Source organism: Nilaparvata lugens, chromosome 6 (assembly GCF_014356525.2).
Source record: "Nilaparvata lugens isolate BPH chromosome 6, ASM1435652v1, whole genome shotgun sequence".
In the NCBI taxonomy this organism is placed as follows: domain Eukaryota; kingdom Metazoa; phylum Arthropoda; class Insecta; order Hemiptera; family Delphacidae; genus Nilaparvata; species Nilaparvata lugens.
The window spans coordinates 10,302,806-10,321,741 of NC_052509.1; the positions used below are offsets into that span (position 1 = coordinate 10,302,806).

Sequence of the window (18,936 nt, forward strand, 5' to 3'; positions counted from 1 at the left end):
AACGCCAAAAATCAGCGTTTTCTCAGCTTCTTCGAAAAAAGCAAGCTCAGATGAAAAATTCAGGCGATCGAATCGAGTCTGTTGGTCTCATTCCTGGATGATTCAGCCGGGGGGTTCTAGACGGATAAGGCGAGTGAAGCGAGTCTTTCGGCTAGCAATTACTACATACCCATTGCCCATATACCTCTCAGAAACGTGACCATCAAGTCCTAACAGGGGAAGAGAGATAGAGTGAGAGACACTGAGAGGGAGAGAGAGAGTGAGGAGACTATGAGTGAGAGGGGTGGAGGAATGAAGATGCTATCAGTAAGACAGAACGGCGCGGTCAGTTCGGTGTTAAGCGCCTCAGTTGTGTTATAGCACTCCAACGGATAGGATAGGATAACACACACTCGTTCAGTGGTGACGGTTCAGTGGAAATCACGCTTAGATCGTTTGAAAAAACAGCTTTCTTTCGTTCCAAACGTTAATCGGTCTGTAACGGCTTGTTTTTACTACAAAGGAATCAGTTGAGGTGAGTAAGGATTGAATTTAATTAGTATTTTTGTTTGCTATTTTGGTTGTTTTTTATTGCAGTTTTATCAGTTATCGCTTGTTAGTTTGTTAGACACAATAATAAGTAAGGTTTCTTCAGTCAAGTTTACTTGAATTCAAGTATATTTTAAGTTAGTAAGTTTGTCAGTATCATAGTTCGATGTATACAGTATCAAATAGGATTTACATTGATCAAGTTTACTTGAACTAAAGTATTTTAAGTTAGCAAGCTTGTAAGTTTGATAGTTCGATTAGGCTATACAGTATCAAGTAGGATTTACATTGGTCAAGTTTACTTGAATTCAAGTATTTTAAGTTTGTAAGTTTGTAAGTTTAATAGCTCGATAGATACAATATTAAGTAAGGTTTACTTCAGTCAAGTTCAAGAAGGATTTCCATTTGTACAAGCTTACTAGAATTCATGTATTTTAACGTTTGAGCTAAATAGGCGATTTTGAAATCTTTATGTCAAGTTTAAAAATCTTCTTTATTGTTTCTCATATTAACCAATTTCTAATAGAGACTAATTGGATCAGTCTTCACGAAATCAATATTGGCCCATCTTCAATATCAGTCTTCACGAGATCCTCAAAAATTAAATATCAACACATAACTTTCAATAACTGACCTACTGTACAACTAGTAAAAATGCCACTATCATCAACACCTATGTTTTTTATAAATACAGTAAAACTATCTTTCACAGATTTGCATAAGCCAGGATCCACTGATCACACTATCACATTGTCCTGGCTCTCTAGAATCATAATTGATCAAGTTTGCTGTAACCTAAATATGTGGGAAGCAAGACATCGTATACGGTAGCTGTTTTATCTTAATATCGGGGACCGAGCTTCGCTCTGGAGTACAAAAGCATAAAACATTTATTACGAAAGAAGAAACTATAATAACATTCATAGTTTCATACAGAAATGTTCTATCTAATCACAGTAAATTGAGATCAATTCCCAGAGGAATACAAAGATTTCCCTCACAAAGGCCCAATTGCACAAAAGCTGGTTAAATTTTAATCCTGATTAGCTTCACGTGAACCAAATCAGAGAAGACCATTTCAAAAAGATGCATCTACTGGAACTAATCAGGATTGAAAATAACCCGGCAAATGAATGATTACAAAAGTTCAACAGCTGAGTCATAATTCTGACACAGTCCCACACATATGAACTTGCTCACTCACTTCCATCACCAACAGACGACGAAATAATTATTATCAGCTGTTTTTCCAAGGATGAATAACAATTATCCTTTTAATGTCCTTCAGCGAGTTTTCCCAGGGATGAGACCTAGTGCAATCGAATCTTTATATTATAAACCTATTATGTTCTGAATTTCGTGAGAATCGTTAGAGCCGTTTTCGAGATCCAGTGAAATACAAACATATAAACATCCAAACATATAAACATCTAAACATTAAACATCTAAACATCTAAACATCTAAACATCCAAACATATAAACATCTAAACATCAACATCTAAACATTTAAACATCTATACATATAAACAGAAGTTGCTCGTTTAATAGTATAGGATAATATTGACCAATCCTTTAGGTCTTTGAATATCGAATATATATGTCACTGTTTGTGGAGATAGGATTATCACATGTTGATTTCTCTTATCACAGCTACTGGAGTGACAGAATTTTGATTGAAAAACTGGAATTTATTGATTGAAGAATTGAAATTTATCAATAATTCTCCAAGTAGCGCAGATCGTTAAACTACTTGGTTGATTGTATTTCCCGTTTAATTAGTTCTACCACATAAATTTGGTATTTAAACCTACCTGGTTTGTGGTTAAGTTTTGGCATTGATTTTATCGGTCTGTTTCTCATTACCATTGATCTAGAACTCTTAGAATATTCATTCATTTATTCATAGACAATAGATACAATGCAGGTAAAAACAACAGGAATTTGCCCAAAACTCTTGATTGTGAAGCTAATTGTCACATTTATCAATTGATACAAGTCATTCGAACAATATGACTGCGGCAGTCTGCGAAAGACTGATTATTTGGGAAGGATTCAGGTTCATTATCCATTCATTCATTCATCACTTACTTACTCAAGTTCAATTTCATTCATATTGATTGTGGCCCTCTCCCTCTCTTATAGAACAGGGAGACTGAATCTTGTAGAACATCAATGCACGGATAGAGAATTCCATTACATTACATTGTTTACACATTACATTGTTTGATTGTTTCTCTATGATACGGATAACATAATCATTAAGTTCTTTAGCATTTGAAAACACAAATTTAAATTGTGTTCACAACACTGTAAGGTTCTTTAGAATTCCTGAGAGACCACAGTAGAGTTGCGGACAAGTATAAAGGATGGTGATTAGTATAAATAAAATTATAGGATACTATTATACTATTATTTAGATTACTAATTGACCGAGCGAAGTGTGGTCTAAGATTCAAGTCGACGGTTTGGCATTTCTCTTAGTGCCGGTTGCACAAAAGCCAGTTAAATTCTAATCGTGATTAATTTCAGGAGAACCAATCAGGGAAGCCTAATTTTCGAAAAAGCATTCTCTGATTGGTTTTCGTGAAATTAATCACTGTTATTTTAGATGTTTAAATGTTTGAATTTTGAATGTTTGAATGTTTGTATGTTTGAATGTTGAATGTTTGAATGTTTGAATGTTTGAATGTTTGAATGTTGAATGTGGAATGTTCGAATGTTTGAATGTTTGAATGTTTGAATGTTTGAATGTTTGAATGTTTGAATGTTGAATGTTGAATGTTTGAATGTTGAATGTTTGAATGTTTGAATGTTTGAATGTTTGAATGTTTATATGTTGCGCATTTACGGCGAAACGCGGTAATAGATTTTCATGAAATTTGACAGGTATGTTCCTTTTTTAATTGAGCGTCGACGTATATACAAGGTTTTTGAAAATTTTTCATTTCAATGATAATATAAAAGGAAAAAGGAGCCTCCTTCATACGCCAATATTAGAGTAAAAATCAGACTATAGAATTATTCATCATAAATCAGCTGACAAGTGATTACACAGATGTGTGGAGAAGCCAGTCTATTGCTGTATTTCCATAAGGTCTATAGTTTCAATCAGGTACTTGTGGATGAGAATACTGCGTGAGGTCTACTGTTCACAGAACTACTAGTAGTATAAAGGTAGATCACTCGAACATAATTAAATGAAGAAACCTACGAATGCTGGAGCATGAAACACAAATAGAAACAACGCAATATATGAGAAGCATAATAAATTATGTCTCCAAAAGTGTATGAATCCAATGTTAGTTCTCATTGCTTTAGAGGTTTTAAACTGACTCTATCAAGATTTTTATTAATCTTTGTTCATAACAAGCATTCAATCGTTTCGTCTTACCTCAGCTCTTGAACGTGAAAGAACGTTGTGGAGAATGTCATTCAGTCTCACGTTCATTTCGTCAAAATAACGTGGAGAAAAAAAATCGTCAAAATTTCGTCAGCAACGGACAAAATAATTAAACGTGACCACGATGAGGCAATTGAACTGTAATTACTGTTTTACAAAATAAACTTCATTACACGTGTAGGCTATTCTTAGAGCTCATAGGATTCGTAAGTGGGATGAGGTAATCTGTATAGATATAGCCAAAGAAAACTTCTATAGATTGTTAATTCCGTGGTATAGCGAATAATGAAAAATGTGTAATAACTAGTATAATTAACCTCAAATAGACAAATATTCATTTATGATATATTAACACGTGGAGCTAATCAACACAAATTGTTAGCGTTTTTTGTGTAGATAAACGGGGTTTAAAAAACGTTTCATTTTTTTGTTATTTTTTCAACGAACTTTCTATATTCTGCATGCTTTTCTGTGTGGAAAATTTGAGGAATTTTCATAAATTCATTTTCTAGCATGCTACCTATCCTATTACAATCATGAGAAATGATGTAGACATTTTGGGACTGATAGTTATAGATTCATAACTATCATTAATCAATATTCATCACGATATTAATAGAAAGGTACAAATCTATACTATAATAAAGGAAAGAACTGGCTTATACACGTACGGGATAGGAAAATTATGTTTGACGCATCAACACGTCTGAACTACTGGACTAATTAACTAGGAATTTTGCATATAGATTCTTAATCAACCGAGGATAGTTATAGGCTTATTTTCAATTCTTCAAGATCTCATCACGTCAAGCTTTCAGTTTGTCAAGTTTTAAAATAGACCCTTGCGGAGCACGGGTTACATGCTAGTCAATCATAAATGTCTACAATTTTGAGATGAATCAGTTTATCTAACTGAGGATGAGGCACACATTATGTCAAGATCATGCATGATGAGTTATAAGAGAGATTTTGTTGAGAAATGACTCCATCTATTTGGAAGTGGGCTCCGAACCACAGAAAGTGATTTTTTAACTGACAGTAGAGCTGGCGTCAAGGAGTCACCCTTACAATGAGGTTACCAAGAGCACGTTACATATCTATATTCTAAGCAATAAGACTTGTTCAATGTATTCCATAATGGGTCGGATATGAATTTCATTAAATCAGTATCTGTTTTGTTATCAGTTGAAGAGACAATAATAAAAGCTGTTTATTTAAAACAATATGGTTTCATAGATAGTAGAGTCCGGAGTAAATTATAACATACTGTTTTCTGTTATCTAGTTCATTTGTTTAAAATTAGATACCATACTATTATGTCGTCCTCTACGGGAAAATTTATATCAGACTTAGGCCTATTCAAATAATAATTATTGATGAAAAGTGCATCATTATTGTTGTTGTTATGTGACAATTTAAATCATAACAGTCGATTTAATTTAATTTATTTCTTGTAAAGCTTATACAGTATTTATTTTTTGGGAAGCTCTTTATGTATTCTTATTTGTTCTTGACAAAAAAAATCATTCACTCAAAAAAAGTACACTACAATATTACGATGCAATGTTTTTTTCAACTTTCCGATGTAAATCTTACAATTTACGATACAATGTATCATGTTCAATGTTCACATATAGTTATATATTCAACTTGAATACAGCTATAAATTTATTTATTTATGTCCGAAATAAATGAGTACATGTCTTTGGACTTCATCTTTCTGGATAGACCAATTCATCGGAATTGGGAGGCATATCAAGATGCAGAGATAGTTGTTGATAGTATCATCAACTCATCAATTTCATATTATGAATCAAATTTTCAATAATGCTTAATTTTATTATCGTATCTACGATTATATTAGTTTAATCTATTCATGGATTACGAATAAAAATGTATGCAAAATAATAATGAGAAAGTTTTCAAGTTCTATAAAATCTATTGATTTTAAACGAGAATAATACAATCGTGCAATAAGAAACAAGCTGGCTTTCAAAAGAACGGCATCTCAAAATTCTATTGGTGGATTCGAATTTCACGGTCATAAACTTCAACCTATCACAGTTGAATAATGGCGATGTTCACTTCACTTATATTTTGGATGCCTTCCTATTGGATGATATAGATGATTATTGATTAAAGAGACGCTATTCTATAACACGGAACTGTTTAAGAGAATGAGGAGCAGTATTTATCATCCAGTTAGTGAAACTTACGTATTGGGAAAGCTGAAGAAGTAGCCTATGATTGAAAAATCATTGCCTGATTGCCTTTTCAAGGCCTGAAAAATTCTGAAATTTTCGAACCAATAATCAACAATCATTCAAGCTGCCTTTAAAATCATTTCTTATTTCGACCGACTTCAAAATTTATACATTGACAGCATGGTACGAATTCATTACATAAATTCACTTCCAATTCCATCCGACTTCAAAACTCAAATTAAGCATTCAAAAAACACGAATCAATTTTATTGACTACTTCATTCAAGTTTGATCCAGTTTCCCTATATACTTCTAGTACCGGTACCTGTATAATCCCGCATTTCATAACGATATTAAAACAAGTACGTCACAAAAATAAAATTAACTTTTCCTGGAGTGCTTACTGCTTACAGCTTATAGCTATCACATCACAACTTGATTTCAACAAACTCGGACCTAGATGCTATTCTAGATGTTATCAAAGTCGATGATATAATGTCTTGAAACCAGCAACCTGAGACCTGAATTTTGCAAGACGGTCTATAGTGAGGTCCACGTTATAAAAGCAGTGTTTCACTATTGCTATCCTTGTCTATCATTCAACATAGCGAATAGCGCTATCTCTTTCTCGCTTTGCTCTGTAGCCAGATCGTCTTTTAACTATGTAGAATTAATAATCAATCAACAAAATATCTCATCTTAATTATGAAATTATTGAAAAATATAATTTCTTGCTTGAAAAAATATAATTGATTATTTTGAACGAGAATGAACAGTTAATATTACATCAATAAACCTGTATCAGCTACTGTCTATAGAAGGCATTGACAAGACAGAGGATTGGCAACGTTGTTCTCCTATCTTTCTCCACCGAAATTATAACGTGGACCTCACTATATGTTGGAGTGGATATAGTAATGCCCACTTTATAATGGCAGTATTTGATTAACATTGGTGCTGCTATACTTATTACTCTGTCATTTGTCATTTCTATATTTAAATTTTATCATTGTCATCCTTGTCTATCATTCGACAAAGCAGATAGCGCTATCGTTTTCTAGCTCCGTAACGTTGCCACATCGTTTTACAACGATGTAGGAATGTGATTAATCAACAAAATATTCAATCTCAATTATGAAAATCTATTATTCAATCATTGAAGAATAGTGGCAAGGCAGAGAATCGGCAACGCTGTCGTCGTATCTTTCTCCATAACTTGGATCTCACTATAGGTAAGGTAAGCATTGAAAAGAAGGACGGATGAATTAAGAATGTGAGCATTGGAGAGATGGGAAAAAGAGGAAGATGAAGCTTTTCGAAAAATCAAGGTGAAATTTCTAGAAAGTGTCGTGTTGAAGCACCCTGATTTCAATTCAAAGTTTATAATAATTACGTGTGGTAGAGCGATTATTAAGTTCCCACATTGTTGAAAAACATCTGGCAACGTTACAGAGGCAGAAAAGGATAGCGCCATCTGTTTTGTCGAATGTTAAACAAGGATAGCAACACCTAATCAAATACTGCCATTATAACGTGGATTTCACTGTAGGTTTGTTTCCTCTCATATTTTCAAATAGGAATATACTATGTTTATCAATACTGTATGAAACAGTTTTAAGGAATATATCCTATTATATTAAGCGAGCAATTTCTGTATTTTTATATTTGGTGATTTATGTTGAACGGATCTCGAAAACGGCTCTAATGATTTTCACGAAATTTGGAACATAGGAGGTTTATGATATAAATATTTGATTGCGCTAGGTTTCATCCTTGGGAAAATTCGCTGAACGATATTAAAAGGATGATTCATCCTTGGCTGAAACAGCTGAGACTTTCGTCGTCTGTGGATAGGAAAAAGTGAGCGAATGATTCTGTGGAAAATCAAAATATCGCATCCCCGAAATTCATAAGCTGACGTATAGCCAGCTGTGAAATATAAACATGATCATTTTAGAGTATTGTGTTCTGTCTTATCTAAAGTAAGCCTTGGTTCTGTTTATCAATAAATGAAAATAACGAGCGAAGCTCGGTGCCCTGATATTTATATAAATAATAGGAATAGGCTTTATAAAAATATTCCTATTTCCTTTGGTAATAATATATTGTCAATTAATGATTATAATTACAGTAATTCATCAATGTGATTGTTTTATGTGTTGAGAACCTCCCTAAGGTTGTTATTTTTTCACTCATCCTCTGTCTGATTATCTGATGTTTAGGATGCAATTATAAATTGAATTGAACTTTATTCATCCAATTCAGCCCGGAAATCAAATCTTTTTATTGATTATAGGCCTACTATTAAATAATAAAACCTGTACCCTTCTAACCTACTTCTTCAGTTTTGAAGCCTACGACCGACAATCTGCTTGAAAACCATTTTTGTCAATCAAAAAGTGATGTAAAACATTTTAATGATAGATTAGAGAGCGCTCATTGGTCAGGAATCATGCTCTACTTATCATACCTGTTTATGAGCGGCAATGCTACTACAGGCTACTAAACAAAATCACAAGTTTTCTTCGTTATATAAGAAGTAGGTAGCCGTAATTTTCCCCCGGCAAACTTGTTCTCAACTTCTTCAACTTTTGATTTGCTTCTGCGGGATTCTCAAACTGGGAGCATAACTTGATGGTGAGATTCTTACAAGTATACAAAATACAGTGTGTAATATCATAGAGAAAACATAACATAAGAATATATCTCATGGTATAGGGCATTTATATTCCAATTCTCATGCCAATTTTTTGTTAACTCAAGTCGATTTTTCTCTATTATTACTGTTCTGGCCAGGTGAGAGTAAAAACTGCACAGTATGAGACACTACCAGCGTCAATGGCGCCTTCATTCAAGAAAAATAACTACTAGGACTATCGGCTTGATAACAGTATAATTGGAACATAAGCTCCCTTTACCAAGGGATATCTTCTCATGCTACCTTCCCTCTATGAAAATATACAATGATAAAATGATGTATGATGTATAATACACAATTATGGATAATGTTCACTGTGAAAAGACGAAAATTTGAGTATCTAGAACATATTATTATCATAAGGAATGGAATTCAATATGAGTTGCTAAAATGAGTAGGCCTACTTGTTTAAGGCGAATTTCCTGGTTGAAATGAAATGAAATGAAAAAATTCTTTATTAGGCGGAGTTAGGACTTTTAAGTCCTCTCTACCACTCAACCTCAAAGAGTTTTAGAAGAGTTTTGAAGAGTTTTAGAAGAATTTTTACAGTGTCCACCCTGCAACTTTTTAGAGCAGCTGTCAAGTTATAATTGCCAACATTCGATAATGGATAGGCACCAGAAGAAGATGAAGAAGAAGAAGAAGAAGAAGAAAAAAAAAGAAGAAGGAAAAGAAAAAATAACAAGAAGATGATAAGATTGATAACTTATATCATGAAGGAGAAAGAAGTATAGTTACAGCAGATATTGTAGAAAATTGATCTGGATAATAATATTAATAATACATTTTGACTAGATGACTACCAGTTGAGATACAAGCTCGAAAGCCTAATAATTGAAATGAAGCGCTACGATTGACCGAATAAGCTCCTCCCACTTGTTGCTCGGTTCCCCATTCTCAATTTTCTATGAGCCAATCAGAGCTCTCGGCTGTTCGTTCAGCTTTTGGAAATGAAACGCAAAATGGAGGAATCACTTGTTCACAACATTGCTCTTCATTTGGTTATTCGATGGGGGCAAATTATTGATTATTGTTAGACATGTATGCTTATGATGTTTATCAGAAGAAGAATATTGTAAATTCCAGCACAAACCAACTGTGAACCAATTATGAGAGAGAGGAAAAGAAGTATAAGAAGAAGAGAAGGAAGGTAAGAAGCTTTGGAGAGGAGGAAGAAATGAAATAGGAGGAAGATGAAGAAGATGATGAGGAAGGAGAAGAAGAAGAAGAAGAAGAAGAAGAAGAAGAAGAAGAAGAAGAAGAAGAAGAAGAAGAAGAAGAAGAAGAAGAGAAGAAGAAGAGAAGAAGAAGAAAGAAGAAGAAGAGAAGAAGAAGAAGAAGAAGAAGAAGAAGAAGAAGAAGAAGAAGAAGAAGAAGAAGAAGAAGAAGAAGAAGAAGAAGACGAAGAAGAAGAAGAAGAAGAAGAAGAAGAAGAAGAAGAAGAAGAAGAAGAAGAAGAAGAAGAGTTATTGAATAACAAAAGAGCCAGGAAAAGCATGATAGTCTTAAGAGAGCAACAGGTATTCGATGAGCATCTTAAGGTGTGTACAGATATACGCGCCGCGAACATGAGAAATTCACTTTTAATCAGCTGACTATATCTGTATTTTTACAGAAACGGTAATATATAGATATTAAAAGCTTGGCATCAGCTGATTAAAAGTGAATTGCTCATGTTCGCGGCGCGTATATCTGTACGCACCTTAAAGTCCAAAAGTAGTGAAGTTCTAGAAAAAATGAAGATAAACAATGTATGAATCATGAATACAATGTATGTATAACTTGAAGGTTATGTACTTTTTGAGAAAACCTACAAAGTTGGTCAATTTAACATTGAAAAGATAGGAAGAATCGATTTTTAGAGCACATTTGACGTCACAACGATCATCTGACTCTGATTGAGATGCGCGTGATCACTACCTATAGTGAGGTCCACGTTATAATGGCAGTGGAGAAAGATAACAGAACAACGTTGCCGATCCTCTGTCTTGTCAATGCCTTCCATAGATGGTAGCTGATACAGGTTTATTGATGTAATATTAACTGTTCATTCTCGTTTAAAATAATAATTATATTTTAGGTAAGCAAGAAATTATATTTTTCAATAATTTCATAATAAATTTTCATGATTAAGATTAAATATTTTGTTAATCAATTATTAATTTCATTCTACATTGTTAAAAGACAATCTGGCAACAGAGCTAAGCGAGAAAGAGATAGCGCTATCCATTTTGTTGAATGATAGACAAGGATAGCAATACAATTGCTAATCAGACACTTCCATTATAACGTGGACCTCACTATAGTATTCTAGGTACCTACCTTGGTTGACACCGAGTATCAGTATACTCATACTGATACAAATATCTGCCTTTTGAGACAACTTTACAAAATCTCACCAACAAAAATATCTTCCAACAATCTCTTTACTTTTTCGGCGATCTCGTTTCAACCCACAGTTTACCAAGTTGTATTACGTGAGAATCACACTTTTTACGTAACCCTACATTTTTCATCCTTCAAATTGGAGGCCCACGGTCGCGGCTTCTTTCCACTTCAAGCTGTCAGCATGTCTCACGAAAACACACCAATGTTTCTCATTCAATTAATGCTGACATTGTTTAAAGGGAATCTGACTATAGTAAGTTATATTATAGAGAAACAATAGCGTAAGTAGATATCCCATGGTATAGGGCGTTTATGTCGCAACTTTCACTGTTATCTCAAGCCGATAGTTCATTTAATTCTTTCCCGTAAAGCTGTGTGACGCTGGTAGTCTCTCATATTGTGCCGTTCGTACACTCTCACCCCAACAAAACAGTAAAAATTGACAATAATCAAGAGTAATCGGCTTGAGATAACAGTAGAAGTTGCGACATAAACGCCCTATACCATGGGATATCTACTTACGCTATTGTTTCTCTATGGTTATATCCACTCAAAACTGTCAGAATTTCTTTTTAGATCCACTTTAAATTATCAGTGTTCCTTATGAATGAAATTAACGATTCCCATCAAAACAAAGCTGACTGATTAACGTGAATCTCTGGGCTCTATATATACTAACACAGTGAAAGGCTAAAAATATTTTCGAAACCTGAATTGGAAGGTAAGAGAAAAATGAAGAGGTAGCCTACTTTCACTATTACATCCAGATCATATCATAGTGACAACATGTAAAGTGGATATGTTCTTAATAAGTTGACTATCATGGCAATTTGATTAGAATTATCAGTCTGCTGTGAACAAGAAAGTACGTCTATAGTGAGGTCCTCGTTATAATGGAAGTGTTTGATTAGCATGGTATTGCTATCCTTGTCTATCATTCATCAAAGCGGATAGCGCTATCTTTTTCTCGCTTTGCTCTGTTGCAAGATCGTCTTTTAACAATGTAGGATTAACAATTAGTTAACAAAATATTTCATCTCACTAATGCAATTATTGAAAAATATAATTTCTTGCTTAATAATTGATTATTTCAACCGAGAATGAACAGTTATTACAAATTAACAGTTATTAATGAACAGTTAACATTAACAGTTATTAATGTTAATAACTGTTAATTATGTTATAATGAAATAACATGATGTTATTAATGTTATAACTGTTCATTAACAGTTAATTATGAACAGTTATGAGTAATTCTGTACAATTTCAAAGTTGAAAAAAGTATATTCGTGGAGTTCAAAGCCAAATTTCAAACAGTTTGAACACTCATAAAAAGTTCAAAAACGTCAAACAAAGGAACAAATTATATGAATCTTATTGGAAATTTCTTGCTCTTTCCAATCATATCCTTGGCATTATATTTTCACTGATAGTTCTCTAGTTTTTAACGTTTTTCAAAAATATCGAAAAATCGAGATAACTCGAAAACTAAGGTCGATATAAGAACATTTTACTTGGCATTTTTTGTTGCAAATTCAATGTAGAGTCTATGGTTTTCGGCTGTTACACCTTTCGTGGGACACCCTGCATAGTGAGGTCCACTTTATAATGGCAGGGTATGATTAGCTATGTCTATCATACAACAAAGCGGATAGCGCTATCTCTTACTTGCTTTGCTCTGTTTCCAGATCGTCTTTTAACAATGTAGAATTAATAATCAATTAACAAAATATTCTATCTCAATTATGAAAATTCATTATGAAATATTATTGAAAAATAAAATTTCTTGCTTAATAAAATATAATTGATTATTTTAAACGAGAATGAACAGTTAATATTGTACATCAATAGACCTGTATCAGCTACCGTCTATAGAAGGCATTGACAAGACAGAGGATCGGTAACCTTGCTCTGTTATCTTTCTTCACTGCAAAGTGGACCTCACTATACACTGCTTGAATTACAAGTACATATAGTGAGCTCCAGGTTGTAATGGCAGTGGAGAAAGATAGGAGATAACGTTGCCGATCCTCTGTCTTGTCAATGCCTTCTATAGACGGTAGCTGATACAGGTTTAATGATGTAATATTAACTGTTCATTCTCATTTAAAATAACCAATTATATTTTATTGAGCAAGAAATTATATTTTTCAATAATTTCATAATATTAAGATGAAATATTTTGTTAATATCAATTATTATTAATTCTACATTGTTGGAAGACAATCTGGCAACATAGCAAAGCGAGAAAGAGATAGCGATATCTGCTCTGTTGAATGATAGACAAGGATAGCAATGGCATTGCTTATTAAACACTGCTATTACAACGTGGACCTCACTATAAATATTGACTATGAATCCCTCGCATGGCGGACTCTCAATTTCTGACGATTCTATCGCACACTTGTCTGTCTTTAATCCTCTGTACAAGCTCTCCTAAACTCCTCCTCGCCTGTCATGCTTGAAGATACGTGCAGACACATGCAAATTAGGTTGTCTGTTATCAAGATGTAACACTATTGATGACATGCTATTATGCTGAGATGTATATGTGATGTTGTTGTATGCTGCTGTAAAGATTCAAGATTCTATATTGCCAGAACAACTTTACATTTGTTGTTGAACAAAGAACAACATTGGAAATTGTGCTATGTTGTGGTACCAAACAACATTGAATGTTGTAGAAAGAAGTTGTGCTGATAAGCGTGCCTGATAATGTTCTCTCTCACCGGACACAAATCGAAGATGCATTATTGGGATTTGTTGTTTGAAGTTTTGCACAATACGGCCTTGAATTAGTCCTTCTTTTCTACTACTCCTGAAGCCTTGAAAGTGTGTGAAAGGATTTGAAAAATTGCGACTTGGGAGTTGAAAGAAAAAGAAGAGTTCTTTGAAGATGTGAGAAATTAACAAGCATAGTCATCTCAAGTATTCAATAAGCAATAATTATTGATTATGGTTTCTCGATCCATTTCGAGCTGCGATGTACTCTACGATACCAGATATCTACGATATCTGTGCGTTACTCTCTTTTTATTTGATAGTGTAATTTACTTTTGAGACAACTCACGTATTAAAACACTTTTGTTATGTATTTCACACGACAAGCAGTGTCAATACCAAAAATGTATTGAAATTGGATAAGATTGTGTAGAAAAATAACTGATACATGTGGCTTCTCAAATATAAACTCTTAAACAAATACTGTGCGTTACCTCTCTCTTTTCATTTAATAGTGGAATTTACTTTTGAGATAACCCACGAATTAAAAAACTTTTCTTATGTATTTCACACGACAAGCAGTCAAAAAAGTGTGAAGCAATGTTATCGATCATGAATTCATTGATGATATATCTTGAAATTGCGTTATTATTTAATTATTCAATTAATTTATTGATTATATGAGTTCATTAATTGATCATATGAGTTCATTAATGATACATCTCGAATGTGCATGAAAGGATTATCGAGATTTACGTCTTGAGAGTTGAATGAAAGAGAAGAATTCTTTGAAGATGTGAGAAATTGAAACAAGCAAAGTCATTCAAGTAATCAATGAGCAATTATATAGATCGTAAGCTTATTGATGATTGATGGTAGAGAGCTTTAGATTGATTTCAAACCTTAAGCTTTTAATTTTTATGATAGATGATACCGAGTGTGAGATTGATTACAAACTGTAAGCTTTATTCGAATGAGAAGCAATGATGCATGATGCTATTTGAAAAGGATGCTACCAGTTGAAAGTGATGCCTTACTATAATGGACCATCCAGTAGTGTTATCAGCTATAAGTATTCATGATTCAATAACCAATTTACAGGTCCATGTTATTATGGCAGTGTTTGTTTAGCAATGGTATTGCTATCCTTGTCTATCATTCAACAAAGCGGATAGCGCTATCTCTTTCTCACTCTGCTCTGTTGCCAGATCGTCTTTTAACAATATAGGATTAATCATTATTTAACAAAATATTTCATCTTAATTATGAAAATTGATTATGAAATTATAGAAAAATACAATTTTTTTCTCAATAAAATATAATTGATTACTTTAAACGATAATGAACATTCGATATTACATCAATAAACCTATATCAGCTACCGTCTATAGAAGGCATTGACAAGACAGAGGTTCGGCAACGTTCTTCTCCTATCTTTCTCCACCTCCATTATGACGTGGACCTTACTATAGACTATAAGTTTATTTTTAAGTATTATTTGGTTTATAAATATCCTGAAGGGATATCGAGTATTCTATTTGCATACTTTCATCTCAACTTGAATCATCTTCAACCAATTTTGATCCAGTATAGTATTTTGCCACTCCCTCTCATATTCATAAATTGGACCTTGGGTGATAGAAAATACAATTTTTGGATATGATTCATGAGTTTAGGAGGAATGTTTGATCCTAGGGTTAATATTATGTAATCCCTTGGATTAATGAGTGACGTTCTTCTGGTTTTCTCTTAGGTTGATGATGAATTCTTTGGGGCAAGTTCCACTATGAGTAATAGAACAATCAGCTATTATTATTGATATTGGTGATAGTAACGAATTTTAATATCACTCACAGGTGGAGGTCATTCATCTCTTACATTATTTTCTTGTAACATTTTTTTCTTACATTTTTGTTTTGGACTGAAATTTTATCAAAATTGTACACGTGAAATTCTAACCTTATTTCGGACTTTTTCACCTATACATTTGGAAGAAAAATAGCACAAGGACTATCTTATTATTTTATCTTTCAATGTTATTACATTAGTGTCATTTGAATTGTAAATAAATAAATTTTCTATCATGTCGACTTCATCCTTAGCAAGAACGTTGACCTATGATCTTTCAAGTACTTTCGTGATTATGAGACTGAAGCTAAATTTCTTTTTTTTTACAATGAGCAAGACCTGTTCGTAAGACAATATTAGTCACGTTTCAGAGTTCCTCATTCCGTTTTTAAATAGAGTTTAGCAACATCACATCAATAAGAAACTTCTCTACAGTTTCTAAACACGTACTAATATTCATATATTAATTTTTTTTCTCATTCATCAATAAATTATCACTATTGTGATTTTCAACAAAGAAATTATCGTTAAAGATGAAAGTTAATTTGATTGTTGGTTATATTCATATTCCACCTCTAGTTATTATTTGACACGTTCAATTCTAAGCTAACAAAATATTCTGTTGAGAATTGTAATTAGACAGGTATTATTGTTGTAGTTGAAAAAGTTAATCAAATTAGCTTCAAATTTAATATTTTCTAAATTGTTGGAACATTTGTCTCACTTCAGGTAGTAGCTTGAAAATTAATTGCTTTTTTGTAAGTGAGGTTGTCTTGTTGGCACATTTGTCTCAATTGAAAATTATTTGCTTTTTTCGTAAGTGAGGTTGTCATATTTGTGTTATTTGTATATTTTCTGGCACGTTTTATTAGTTCAACTCCCATTTCTCATGAATGATCCTGTCACAAATCTAATATCTTGCTCGTTGCTGATATACCGGATGATTCAAAAAGAACTTTACAACTTTGAAAACTCATATAAATCTTATAAAACAAGGTACAGAGCTGATTTTTGTGTTGTTCTATAGGAAAACACTTCAATTTTTTTCACCTTAAACTAAAGATGTTCTACGTGAATTCCGTTTGTTATCCTGTAGATATCCCATCGATAGTCGATTTCTTCCCAGATTCGCACTAGCATTTCAGGTGTAACTTGCTCAACAGCAGCGCAAATCCTTGCTCCAAGTTCAGGTAGAGTGGCTGGCAAAGGAGGTACATACACCATATCTCTTTTATGAAACACCACAAGAGAAAATCCAGTGATGTTAGGTATTTTGTATATTATATTTAAAAAAAAATTGAATCCATATTGTATAACTGCTGATTATTGATTAATGATTTCAACAAATGGGGAGACATTAATTCATTCCATAAATATACACTTATGAAGTGGCCTATTCAAATGTGTTATCAGTTTCAGTCTTTCAGTATATACAAGTTTTCAGTATTTCAATTCGGTATGTCATTTAGCATATAAATTCCCTCAATAGTTTGTATTTTAATACGTTTCCAAGTTCAATCCATAAGAAGAGCGGTTTAATAATTGTAACTTTGCATAATAATGTGCCTTACTGGGGGGTAATTTCTATCACATTTCATGAAATAATCTTAATAAATAAAAATACTAAGAAATTGTCAAAAACCATAGATTTTATTGAAATTTGGAAAGACTGGTTTCGGTTGTTACACCATTGTCAATCTCTGATAAACTCCAGATAGGGAGTTTGAACTCATTAGGAAGAGTTGAAACTCTTTATCTGGAGTTTATCGGAGATTGACAATGGTGTAACAACCGAAACCGGTCTTTCTAAATCTCAATGAAATCTATGGTTTTTGACAATTTCTTAGTCTTCTTATTTAATATGAATAATCTACCACAATATCAACTTCTCAACTACACAAAAAGGGAAATAATTTTATTTCTATAGACATGCTGTAGGTATCTTAAAAACCAATCGACTTTCAGAATTTTTCAATTTTTCCATCAGAAATCTAAAAAGTTGATTCTCTAAGAGAAAAGCTTCTATCCCCAAAAAAGCCGAAAATTATCCTTCTACCCCAAAAAATATTTTGCTTCCAGGAATCAATCATATACTTCAAGGTCATTCTTCTTAATCATGCATTTTATTGATTTATTTTTACAATAAGTAGCCTACATCATCAAAATGATAGAGAGAGAAAAAATAAGATAACCTTGTGCTATTCCTCTCCCAAATTTAGATAAGGTTACACATAGTCCCAAATAGGTTGTCTTGTTCACTTCACGGTTTTTTTAAAGTAATAATATAACCGATGTTTTATACATCATCAAAGATAAAACCGATTCATTATCGATTGAAGTACAGTAGTACTTATAGAGCTAGTATTCCTTATAGAATTTCTTGGTTCCTATTTATTTCATCAGTTTTTCGTGCAAGTAGTCCACATTCAATCCTTGAATGGAATAAATTTAATCTAATTTCATTTATCTGTCAACTCCTATACTTCAAATACAGCAAAAAATTTAAATTGCATGTGAAAATACATGTCAAAAAAGTCCACATTCAATCCTTGAATGAAATAAATTAATTTAATCCAATTTCTTCATCTCTGAACTCCAAAACTTAGTTCCTCAAACACATGTACTAAAGGAAAAATACAAGATGGTGGGGAGTCTTTTTCGGGAAGGTTGAAATATATAATTTAAGGTGTAAATTGTGTTAAGACTGTTACGTTATACTTCAGCTGATACCGCGAGTTGAAGTGTTAATCCGATAGAACGGGAGTGATCTCTTGCTAAAAAAGTCTGGTCTTCTCTGGGTTCGAACCTGGATCCTCTAGGAGCCCAGTGGGCTACTCTTACCAAAAGAAGCAGAAAATAGTTCTCTACTCCGTGCTCATATACCATCCTGATATTGTTCTTCAGAAATCTTGTGGCAGTAAGTTTGTTAATTCTAAATTTCTAATTCCACAGGAATTCATATACTTTGTCGAATTTTACGGTAGAATAACCCATTTCAGAACTGTTGTTTTGGTGTTTTTGAATGAGCTATAAAAGGAAAGTTTGTTGATTATAAATTTCCAATTCCATAGAAATCCATTTACTTCGTCGAATTTTACGGTAGAATAACTCATTTTTAGAATTGCTTTTCCAAATTGAGGTACTTTTG

The 18,936-nt window shown here is 32.9% G+C and overlaps 1 protein-coding gene across 1 annotated transcript in view; it reads left to right on the forward strand.

Annotated features, from left to right (window-relative positions):
* The first annotated feature begins 309 nt into the window (after positions 1 to 309).
* LOC111052654 (putative fatty acyl-CoA reductase CG5065) overlaps positions 310 to 18,936 on the forward strand; it is a 74,842-nt gene continuing 56,215 nt past the window's right edge. The window contains exon 1 of the mRNA XM_022339395.2: positions 310 to 514. The gene's annotated coding sequence lies outside the window, so the exon portion shown is untranslated. The remainder of the gene's footprint in view (positions 515 to 18,936) is intronic.